This window comes from Loxodonta africana, chromosome 15 (genome assembly GCF_030014295.1).
Source record: "Loxodonta africana isolate mLoxAfr1 chromosome 15, mLoxAfr1.hap2, whole genome shotgun sequence".
Classification (NCBI taxonomy): domain Eukaryota; kingdom Metazoa; phylum Chordata; class Mammalia; order Proboscidea; family Elephantidae; genus Loxodonta; species Loxodonta africana.
Genome location: NC_087356.1, coordinates 39,700,528 through 39,713,696, shown reverse-complemented (window position 1 = coordinate 39,713,696; position 13,169 = coordinate 39,700,528).

Genomic DNA, 13,169 nt, shown 5'->3' with positions numbered 1-13,169 from the left:
CTTTAACTCTCAGTTCGCTAACATTGTTTCATTCTGCACTATTTCTTTCTAGGGAGTAAAAGTTGGGGCTTAATGCCTTCCTTAACCTTTGCTCTAGAACAGTTCAAACCTCACGGTAGGCAGGTTACACTGTAATTAAAGTGGTTCCGAAAATAGCACGGGGGCAGATTTCCCCCGCTATGAGCAGTAAAGGTAGGAGTGGGGTTGTGTCAGGATGCGATTTTGCTCTCCCACAAGTGGAGGCAAATTTCTAAAACGTAATTTTCTGTTTCTAACTTCCACGTCTCTATGACTAAGTTTTGCAGCTCAGTTACTTCGGAAACAAAAGGCTTTTAAGTTTCAACCATTCTCACAGTACAGCGTTCCTCCTAATGATAAATGGACATGCCTCAAGCTGGGAGGTTAAAAGGTGAAAAAAGGCTAAACTAAAACCATCCTCACAGTACAGTGTTTCGCTTAATGATTCATGGCACCGTTTCAACTCGGGAGGATGAAAGAGTTTACGTTTACTCTGAAGCAGAGCAACTGGCAAGCGTCCGCTCCTACAGATTACAGATGTGTCTAAGTAACTAGGGTAAATGGCAGAGTACAAGCCACCATTGAACTGAGAATCTGTCATTATTAGCCCTGGTGGTGCGGTAGTTCAGTGATATGGCTGCTAACCAAAAGGTCGGCAGTTCAAATCCACCAGGTGTTCCTTGGAAACTCTATAAGCAGTTCTACTCTGCCCCACAGGGTCGCTAGGAGTTAGAATTGACTGGATGACAACGGGTGTGGATCAGAATTAACTCAACGGCACTGGATTCTGGAAACTATGTCTTGTACTGCTTAGGAAATCACTCATATTATTATCCATAGAAGACAATTCTGATATAAAAATAATAATTAAAATGTTTGACTAAATCTTGTTTTTTTTTTTATTCCACACAAAATTTTAGAAAAAGTAGGACAACCATCAGCTAAAATCATCAACTGCTGATTCTCCAAAATCTTATGCTTTCAAGCATTTTTAGCTGGAAATAGTCCTCAAAGAACTTTTCTCTATTTTGGTCGAACCTCACATTCGAAAGAAGAGAAGTGTTACATAGTTTGTTCACCAGATTCTTTATGTCCACAGAACACTCAAAAATGTGAAGATGATTTGCTTTTGAGGGGAAGGAAAGAAGAAAAAGGAAAGAGGACAGAAGTCATCTTTTGAATATATTCAGGTGTCAGGATGGTCAGTCACCTTTATGGATGCATTTTCCTCCACAGGTTGCTCACATGAGGATTATTTTTCCCATTTCTGGAAAACAGCGATCTGCATTTAGCCTACCCTCACTGGCGTAGAACTGAAATATTGTTCTAAAAACTTGAATTACCATTTAAAATGATGTGAGTTATTCTGAGATGCTTCACAAGCTAAAACTTGACAGTGAAAGGCAAGAATGTAAGGAAGTAGGAATGCCTACGAAACCTGAGGGGGCCCTGGTGGGGCAATGGTTAAGCGCTTGGCTGCTAACAAACGGATTGGAGGTTCTACCAGCCACTTTGTGGGAAAAAGGACCTGGCCATATGCCCCCGTAAAAATTACAGCCTTAGAAACCCTATGGGGGCAGTTCTACACTATCTGATAGGGTAGCTGTAAGTCTTAATTGACTCGAGGGTACCCAACAACAATGCCTAGTCCCTAGACTTCTTTTTCAGGGATGAATACAACTACTCCCTGTTTTTCTTGGCTTAAGTGTTGACTTATTCTCATTCAGCTATAGTTCTTACCCTAGGTTTTTTTTTTTTTTACCACTAATTCTCTCTGTCTGTCTCTCATGGTTCATTGGCCTGTCCAATGCTTTCAGGACACCTTGGCCTCCTGCTACAATTCACTCCCAAACTTAGGCATTTAAAATTAGCCATTTCCCTTTGCCTCTGCTGCTTTGTAGACTAAAAATAAGGGAAAGAAAGACAAGGAAGCTGACGTTGCTTTGTGACTCATGCCCATCAATTTCCAACCATGATGTAAACCTCACAGTACTGTCACAGAGCACTGACAGAAACCCTGCCTGGCTCCCGAATTGGATTGCTGCTTCAGTACTCCTCCTTCCATGTTCCACCTGTGGTATCAATGGCTACCTGAATCCAAACTGGCCTTGCTGTATCTTTTGAATAATGTGTCATAGCCCATCCACAGAACCAGGTGAGTTCTCCCTAAATCTAGCCTAACCCTATTGTCCCTGTCCAAGAAAGCTCCATTTTACCACATGCACAGCATTTCTTGACTCTTCTATAATAAACCATTCTTAGTTTCTCTTTTGCTTTTATGTGGACAGACACTGGCTTTAATTTAATTGTATTAAATGGGTCATATTTAGTTGAATGAGTCTCTGGTTATTTCCTTCTTTTCTTTTTTGTATTTTTTTGAGAAATATTGATTCTGTCCCTCTACTTTTCAGGTGGTCATTCAAATAGAACCCTTATTACCCTTCCTATGTATTAATCTTTATCTCAGAGCCTGTTGCCTGTGGAACCCATGCTTTAACACATTCTGTTTTTTTAAATTAGTTTATAATACTGAAATAAATAATGTTTTTATTAAATCTTGCAACGTAGGGCCTTTCTTTTTATATTTACGAAGGTCTCAGCTATGATGATAGTAGCATTACAGTTCCATTTGTGCAGAAGGCAACCAGGACATGTAGATACTAAAGACTAGGGGGAAAAAAGAGAGAGAGAAATATGTAGGTCTCCAAATACAATGTAGAATGCAACACCAGCCATTTCAGTGTGTGCAGCTTGGGAAATAGTGACTTATCAGGCTAGGTAGCTGCCAACTACTATCTGGGTGGCGATTCAAAAAGAGAGCAGATGTCTACGCAGGACCCACTTCTCCTTGGGTGTCACACGGCCCTGTTCAATTCAGCTACTATCTTTAGTGCTGGAGTTTTATGCAATGCCTTTGTTCCAAAGAGAGTCAACAGTTCATTAAGTCTTTTTCTTTCTTTCTGATAAGGTTGATCATTATAATAATACTGGTAATAAACTTAAATAGTAACATTTATTGAAAAGTTACTAAGTGCCAAATTATACCATATTAATTACTGGATCTGAGTAAACTGTGATACTAATCTTCTATATATATCTCAGAGCCCTGGTGGTTCAGTGGTTAAGCGTTTGGCTGCTAACCAAAACATCAGCAGTTGGAAACCCTATGGGGAAAGTTCTATTTTGTCGTATAAGGTCATTACGAGTTGGATGACAGAGACACTAAGAAATTGGCATAGAGTTACCCAGCTAAGAAGTGATAGAGTTAGTTTCCAGATCCAGGTCTACTTTATCCAAGAGACTGAACATGTAACTCTACCATGTTCTGTGTCTCACAAAGGTGAGGAACTGCCTCTCTATAGATACCAAAGAAAAAACAACACTCCAAACAGTACAAGAGGTGTGTGTTGTGGGGGGGGGGGGGAGCAATTCTTTTGTGCTCATCATGTATTTGCTGCTTATTTTCCAATAGTTTAAAATGTGGAAAACAAAAAGGGGCAGATTTCCCATTGGGAACCAGGGTGGTCTCCAGCAGGTTATATCCATTCGCACCTCTGTGCATTTTCGCACACTTCCTTGTCTTCCCCATCAGTTCAAATCTTCTATTTTCCTCCAAGTCTGTCTCAAGTACTACTTGCTCCAAGAGGTTATTCTGTATTATTGTATTCTGAAATGACTGCTTGTCAATTGCTTTAAACTCAAATATTGAGATTAATTGTGATTATATTCCAGACACCCTCACAAACATTATCTCCTTTAATCATCTCAAAATCATTTGAAGTGAAGGCATTTTTTTTATTATCAGTTCTGTTTGGCAAACGAAGGAATTGAGGCACTGAGAAAATACATGCTTTATATTCAATGTCATGTGCAAGTAAATGATGGGACCTGGTTTTAAATAACAGGGCTCAGACATCAAGACTATTATATTCTATGGCTTTTCCCTTGAAAATGTACCTTATTTTAATTAAATTTATGCAGTTTTAATATAAATTATGAGTTAAACTAAGATTCATGTATGCTCATTTTGCCTCTCAAATATTGAAGTACTCTCACCAAGGCCAAAGCCTGGGTTTAATACTTCTCTTTTGGGTCGTTTACACTTCTGAAAAACATCACTAGCAGAAGCTTAATCAGCTGAATTAACTAGTATTAGGTAGGCTAGAGTTTACTTTTTGAATACTTTTGAAATTTTTCTTTGTGGGAATGTGACTTCAAGTATGCTTATAAATTAATGGTGTGTACCTGTCTTTTTTTTTTTTTTTTACCTGTCTTAGTTGACCAATGCTGCTATAACAGAAATACCACACGTGGGCAACTTTAACAAACAGAAATTTTTTCTGTCAGAGGTTTGGAGGCTATTGTTCTGAATTCAGGGCGGTAGCTTCAGGGGAAGGCTGTCTCTCTGCCAGTTCAGGGGGAAGGTCTTTGTCTCTTTTCAGTATCTGTGGGCCCAACATTCCTTGGAGATCACCAAGTATGTTGGCATCAATCTTCCCTGGGTCTAGGAGGTTCTTAGCAAAAGTATGCTGGGTTCAAAAGATGTGCTTCTCTACCGGCTTAACTTTCTTGGTAGGAAGTTCCTGCAGACTAAATTATGAGATAGGAATGGAGAGTTGATATGCCCCTGAGATTGGACAGTGAAGGTTTATTGCTGGCCTTGCCAGCCAAGGGCAAACTACTTTTGGTGCTCCTTCAAAAGCAGAATCAAGAAAAAGTCACTGGCTAGATCAACAGCTACATAACAGGTATCAGGAGATGTATTAATTTGCTCAAGGACTAAAACAACATCTGAACAGCAGCTGCAAATTGGAGTCATCACCTGGATAGGTTTTACGATGATCCACTGTCTTTCTCCAAGATCTACCTGTTTTTTGCACCAAATAGGTGACTTAAATGGAAATGTGATGGGAATCACCACCCCTGCATCCTTCAAATCTGTAATGGTGGTAGTAATCTCTGCCATCCCTCCAGGAATAAAGTATTGCTTTTGATTTACTATTTTCCTAGGTAGGGGCAGTTCTAATGGTTTCCACTTGGCTTTTCCTATGCTAATAGCCCTTACTCCACTTGTCAGGGATGCAATGTGGGGGCTCTGCTTTGCTGAGAATATCTAACTATGGATTCTGGAGCTGGGGAAATCAATACAGGACGTGTTTGGGGACCCACTGGACCTACTGTGACATGAACTTGAACTAAGACTCCATTTAATAGCCTGACCTCCCTATGCCCTCACACTTACTGGTAGGCCAGAATGACATTTTGGGTCTCCTGGAATTAGAGTCAATTCATAACCAGTATCCAGTAATCTACAAAATGTCTGATTATTTCCTTTTCCCCAAGGAATAGTCAGTCTTGTAAAAGGCCATAGATCCCTTTGGGGAAGGCTAGGAGAAAGATTAACAATATAAATTTTTGGCAGTGTAGTGGGGTCCTCCCTTGAGGGGACCCAGCCTTCTGTTCATTCAAGGGTTTGTGGGTCTCTAAACTGGCTCAAGTCTGGGAATTGATTGAGGGGCCGTTACGATTCTGGTGATTCAAGTTAGGCTGTCATTTACTTGACCTAGAATTATTCAGCTTGTACATATTAAGTAAATATTTAGTAGATTTCCTATTTATTTCACTATGAGGGACACCATAACTAAATAGCCAACACCAAAAGTTCATATGAGTCAGACTACTCTGATTTTTGACTCACAGTCCATTACTTTAACCACTCCAATTTTGTCTTTGTTGATTGAGTGCCACAACTTGGCCCTTCCACCGCAGGGTCCAGTTAGGCCCCTTGTAGTTAGTTGTCTTAATTCAGTTAGGGAAGTTCCCACTATCAAATCTGACTTACATAAAATAGTAGTCACAGCAATCATTAAGAATGCTGGGGCTCCCTTCACAAATTTGTTCCTCACATTTGTGGTAAAAGGTGTGTCCTCTGGGCACTTCACGTGTGGATCTGTGATCTAACTTGATAAATCTACTCTAACATGCCAATTTCAATAAGTCTTTGGGTACCTTCTTCTACAGCATAACAAGGCAGGTCTGGTACTTTGGCTTGATATAGTGTAGGCTACTGCTTAATCCGTGCTTCAACAAACCAGCCAAATAAACTCTTAGATCCTTTTCTAATCTCTATAGCTGAAATATTGAATGAGGATCTGTGCTTAGTGGGCCCATATGAATAAAGTCAGACTGCTCCAACTTCATGTTCCTTGCACCGTCGTCCCACACCCTTAATATCCATTCCCACACGTAGTTCCCAGGTTTCTGTTTGTGCATATTAGAAAACTCAAACAGTCTTTTGGAGTGTAGTATACCTCCTCCTGGGTCACATTTTGTATTTCACCTTTTGGGGCTTGCTGGGACTTACATCTAGTTATAGGTCTAGAAGGAAAAATGAATGGTGGGGGTGGGTCCTGGAAACATTCAGCAATGTCTTGTAAAGTATCTACCTCAGGCAATTCCCCAGATGATGCTCCCAACACCTCCCAGCTTCAGTCAGCTGGGTTAGTCTCATCAGATGGGGGTGAAAGGCATAATGGTTTTATTAGAGAAGTTGGTTTAGCCAATGAAGGTGGAGTAATCTCTTTAGATGAGAGTAAGAGGGCTGGCTCTGCTTGAGGAGTGATTCAATGGAATTTAGGGGTTCAGTGTCCCCAGCTTCCTGATTATCTGCACATATGTCCCCATTCCAAGTTCTAGCATCCTATTTCTTCCCAATCAAGGCCCTCACTTTAACTTCAAACACCATTCAAATTTGGTAATTCAGTTGGTGTTATAATTTAGCCACTCTTATGATAAGATACCAGATTTGGTTTTCAGCAATATCAGTTTTGTTAGTACAAGAAAAAAGGCTTTCTTTCAGGGCACAAGTGGCAATTTTGAGATCATTTATTCAGAGCTTGAACTGTGACCCTGAAGCCCCGACTCATGTCTTTCTTTTATGACTTTTGTCTAGCCAAAGTAGGACCCACCAACCAGCTTCCTTATACTACTCATTCTGAAAAAATTTTAGAAAAATATCAAACATGCTATCACCCAGAACTTCACTTCTCACTAATACATGATTTACTGGTGGTGATACTTTGCATACTAATATTGCACCTCATGCCATGAATTATCAGTGCTCTTTTTACTACTAGAGGCAATATCATCAAAGTCTTTAAGCCTAGTCAGAGTTGAGAACCAACTTAGAAAACTCGCACTCAAAATTTTGTTTCTCTAAGAGCTTGGCTGCTAACCCAAAAGTCAGCAGTTTGAATCTACTGTCTGCTCTTTGTAAACCCCAAGAGGCAGTTCTACTCTGTCCTATAGGGTTGCTGTGAGTCAAAATTGACTCAACAGCAACTGGTTTGGTTTGGTTTTGGTATATACACACACACACCTACATGTAAATGTACATATATACATGCATACATACACACTCACATATATATACTTGTATATACATATATGTAGAGAGAGAGAGATAAACAGACAGACATGGAGATTTATCTCAAGGAAATGGCTCACGTAGTTGTAGAGTTGTAGAGGCTGGCAAATCCCAAGTCCATGGGTCAGGCATCAGGCTGAAGCCTTCTTCCGACTCCCTTAGCTGCAGGGGCTGACGAACCTAAGATCAGCTGGTCAGACCGCAGACTGCCGGCTCAAGTCCCAAGTACCAGAAGTCAGATGATGATGAGCTGGTTGCAGGATCCACAGCAAGCAAATAAGCTTTGCTAGAACATCCATATGTATATTAGATGTAGGCCACATCCCCAAGGAAACTCCCTTTATAACTGATTAGCTGATCACATCACATCATATCATGGAAGATGACTACATAGCTACATGACTGCCAAATTACATCATTACATAATTGCAAAAGTGCGTCATTACATAATTGCCAAACCACTGAGATCATGGCCCAACCAAACTGACACATTACCTTAACTATCACATTGCCTTTGATGCTTTTATGAGAAATACTTCCCTTAGTCCCTCCCTAAATCATATTTATCCTCTAAAGTATTGGCTAGAGTAGAAAATGGACAGTAGCTCAACATCTCCCAGGTCTACTTTACCCAAACTTTGGCATCATCATTCCCACTCAAGAAGGCAGGTATCTTCCTGATAACGCTCTAGCAAAACCTGCTGTCCTCGGCCTATGGTGCTCACAGCCATTCATAAATGAGTGGTGGAATTCAACCAATTAAAGCAAAGCCACTGAAGAGGAGAGGGGAGTTGTGATTCAGTGGTAGAATTCTCACCTTCCATGCAGGAGACCTGGGTATGATTCCTGGCCAATGAACTTCATGAGCAGCCACCATCCACCTGTCAGGGGAGAGTGTTGTGTTGCTATGATGTGAGACAAGTTTCAGCAGAGCTCACAGACTAAGAAAGACTAGGAAGAAAAATATGGCTATGTAATTCCAAAAATCAGCCAGTGAAAACCCTGTGGGTCACAATGGTACGGTCCTGTCAGGCGTGGAATCTCATAGCAGCTAACAACAACAAACTGAAGGGGGAGAAGGGGTTATAATTTAACTTAAAAAACAAAGCCTCTTTGGTGAGTTTCAAGTCTCAATGAGTCAGATGGGATGCATATTTGGAAAAATGTCAAATGGCATCATCCATTTTCACCTGTGTTCAGCCCTAGATATGACACAGGGGCATAAGGATCAAAAATATGACTGTCTTTGTTTTCTGTTGTTTCTACACCTTAGCTGTGGTAACACACCTCAGGCCTGGAAGATTTGCCCCACAAGCCACAGAAAATGAGATTCTGTTTTTGATTATTGGCATTCAACTGGCTCTTTGCAAACGTAAACCGAAAGAGTGTATTATGGAACACATTTTGTTTCCCTAACGCGCTATTGATACTAACAGCTGAGCAAACAATCAAACTGTATTTAATTATTCATTATAATGCCTTTTAGTAGAATACCAAGTTGTCTAGTTTTTATTAGGTTTATACGGCTTTTTGCCTCCTTGTTAAGGCTTAGATTTTCTTTAGAAAACAAATCAACAGAGCAGGTGGTTAGGAGAGAAAAATGGTTTACCGCTTTGCAAAGATATATAATCCTAAAAGCCAGTCAGAACACGTGCAGTGTTGAAGCTAGCAACATTGGGAGCTTACTGAGAGATGACGGCTCCACACAACCACGTCTCCCTGCCACGCTGTTTTCCCTTTTTTATTTTTTTCCTATCCGCATAAGAATATCCTTTAACAATTGAGTCTCTTCAACTCTTTTTCTCCCTTGGGGAGAGTGGTGGATGAGCTGTTAGTTGAATAAAATTGGCACAGGGAATATAAGCGACCACCGTGCAAACACAATCCAATGTATCAGTTTCTTTGCAAGCGAAGAGAAAGCACACGTGACACAGCTGTTCTTTGATTCTTTTTATCCAGTGTGTTGTACCTGTATTCTTACATGGTCTAGCCTTTACTTTTGATGGAGTATTAAACTCTATACCTTTCTGAGTGACGCCAAATTTGATGCTATGGAAAGAAAATACCCATGACAGCTATCATCTATCTATCTACCTGTCTGTCTGTCTCTCTCTATCATCTACCTACCTACCTACCTACCTATCTACCTACCTACCTATCATCTATCTATCATCTATCTATCTGTCTATCTGTCTGTCTATCATCTATCTATCTATCTTTGTAAAATGGAGTCTGCCACACTCCACCCTCTAAACACAAAAATTTGTTCCTTTTTTTTTTTTTTTTTCCATGTGTAAAATTCACTTACCCACTCCACAGATCCCATTACAACATTATCTAAACCAGCTTCTGGTATGGATGAGGCTCCTCGGGGTAGTTCCTTAGGTATACAACTTCTCAAATATGGCTCTCTTCAATTCAAAGACCTGCGAACTAAAGAAAGAAGTTATCTGCCTCTCTCCCCCTAGTCACACACTGGTATACAATGTCGAGACAAGGATAGGTAAACACAATAAATGCTCCAGTTCAAAGTGGTGACTGTGAGGTAAGTAATAGTCACTACTCCATGACCATTCTGAAATCCAGCTGGATGTAGGTCACCAGTTCCAAGATTTAGGTTCAGGACTGCTCCCACTCTCTGGGAGTTATTTTCTGTGGCTCTTTTTCTACCCTTTAGATTTTTGACACTGAGTCATCCAAACTTTTCCATAAAAAAAACCAAAATGGCCCATATTTATAGCTGAGTGAGTTTTTTGATATTCTTCCTGCATATACGATTGTAGATACTAAAACTGGTGGATGTAAAAACTAAAAGGAGGTCTGAAATTAAATCTTCAAATGGAAAGTGACAGATATTTCAGATCGGCTCACTCAACATCCATTTCCAACTACCTTCTTGCTTGATTTCTTCTATTATAGAGGCTGGAAAGCTAAGCTTGTCTTCTTAGACTCCTTTGTAGCTATAACATTTCTTATGACACAGTTCTCTCCAGTGAAATGTAAACAGAAGTCTCCCGGTGCTTCCTCCTTCCACTCCATCTCCTTCTTCCCCTTGGAAAGATGACATGATGGATGAATGTGCAGTAGCTGTCCTGTGTCCATTATGGGAAGGTCAAGAGAATTTCAGAAACCTGTCCCTGCTATCCTTATATCGATGGATAGAACTGACATCTGAAACTTTCTATTCTCTACATTCTTTGAGAAAGCATGTTAGAACCATCCCCCTGGAGGACAAAACAGGTACAGAACCTCCACACTTATTGTTATGGGGAGAAAGATTAAGCCTTTACACTGAGATTTCTCTTATGTGAAGCTAGATGGAATCCTAATACGAGAGGTAACAAGAATGCCACTCTCCCATTCCTTTGAATAAAGGAATACAAAAGTAAACCTGGTAAAGTCCTTCCTCTCAGATTTTCAAACTTTTTAGGTATAGTGCATACGGAAATTATAAATGTGTATGTTTAAATACAATACAAAGTGATTATTAGCAGTAAATAGAAACTACTAGGTAGCATTCTTAAGAACACTGTGATAGGTTTACTATAAAGGTTAAAGTATGGAATTTCTTCTACTCAGAGACAGATTGTTTATAAGAAGCACTACAATTATAAATGGTTGGTGGGAAAGGATCTGCCAAATTAAACTTGCCATTTAAATATCAACCACAAAATGCTTTTCAGTTTAAAAAATACATTCATGTGAAAAATTCATATTTGAAAATAATAATAAAATTCATACTCAATTAATATACTTAATCATCTCTGGTATCAAACAGATTGCTCATAAATTCATATTTAAAGAGTTTGGGGATATCCAACATTCCATCGAGGTTTATTTGAGACCAGCTCAGAGAGGCTGGGCAAAAATGTGATTGTGCTTGGATATACCAAAATCCAGTCAGCCTATCACACATTTAGAGAAAATCTCAGTAAAAAGAGATTTTGTCATCAGAGAAAACTTACAAATAGGAGACTTCAGAAATAAAAATTGGCAGTGAGCTAAGTATCCAAGGGAATAGGGGCCTTGGGATTTCTATAGCCATAGGACTTCTAAAACCAAATACCAAACCAAACCGAGTGCCATCGAGTCGATTCCGACTCATAGTGACCCTATAAGACAGAGTAGAACTGCCCCACAGAGTTTCCAAGGAGCGCCTGGTGGATTCAAGCTGCCAGCCCTTTGGTTAGCAGCCATAGCACTTAACCACTACGCCACCAGGGTCTCCTAGGACTTCTAAAGTGGGTGAGAATTCCTCAAACTACCTTTACTGGTAAATCTTTGTTAAAATCAGCCCCTCGTGTTTGATTTCCACCATTATGAAGAACACTGATGATCTGGATTTCCGTGTAGGTCTGATGAAATGGGTACATTCCTAGCTGTTACTTACTTTCTGCTCTCTGACATGCACAAGAGCCTAACTTGAGTTCTAGTGCTTCATTTCCACAACACCCTAAGATGGAAAGACTCTTACTAGTCTCATAGGGGATGAGGTTTATTAAGAATCAATACTTGAGGTTGGACCTGAGACTCTAGTTACAGAGCATTGAGGAGTTTGCCAAGTGATGTGTGATATAGACAAGTAAACGGGTCACAATACAGTTGTGACACTAAGCCAGCACATTAAAGGGTTGTAACCTAAGATGTATGAAGTGACTGAAGTGAGGGAGACTCTAATTTAACCTAGTCCTTAAAAAATGTACTTAGCGACAACTTATTTTTCAAGCACTATGTTGAGCATCATTGATTCAACTGTGGATGAGACCAACACAGCTTTGACCTCCAGGAGCTGGGTTGTAGAACTCTCTGGGTAAAACAGATGCCCCTATAAAGGATCCAGGGTCCACCCATCTTTTTCTACACCATCTTTAGCACCTGATTTTGACTTCTAGTTTAAAATATGGTATCTTCACTTATAAGCATGGAGAACACATCACAGGCTATTAAAAGAGGGGATTGTGAAGAATTATGTTACTGGAAAAATATTCTATTCAGTGTTCCACTGTTATTTTACTCAGGAAAGTATTTTTTCCTATAGGAATTCATCCCTGTAGCACATTGTCTATAAATGTGTACATGACTGTCCATGTCCAAGGGAGGACTGAGTGTGAAGGTGGCTGCTGGGAAGTGAGGTTTTGACCTGATATCATGCATCCACAACAAAATCAAGATGCCATTCATAGGGATAGGGAGAATGGCTATTGTGTAGGGCACTAATAGTGACTGCCACAAAAGATGAATGCATTCATCCAGAAGAGAGGTGATTAGTCCACAGTAATCAAGAGTGAGTCGTTTCAGGAAATGTAATTGAGATTAGCTTTAATAAATTTCACCTATTTTTTTCTCTCAGACATCTTTACTGCCAAGCAATGACCATGGGAAGTTGCATGGTAAGTAAAATGCCTGTACTTTTGAAAATACTGAGTCACCAGGAAAAGCAGTAATAGCGACAACGTCTTTGAGTTATATTCATATCTTTGTTAGTAGTTTTCGGGTGGCTCCAACACAATATCTGACCGTAGGAGATCTACTGTGGATTTGAGAGCACAGAAGAGATTAGAAAAAAAAAAAAAAAGTCAAATGTCTGAGGCTAAGCCATGCTCCTCATTATTTAATTCTTACAATAATGAAGAGACGTTTGCATTTGCTAGATGTTCCTTCAACCATCTCCTCCTTAAATTTCATGTAAGAGTCTGTGTTTCCCAAATCAAAATCTAAAGTCAGA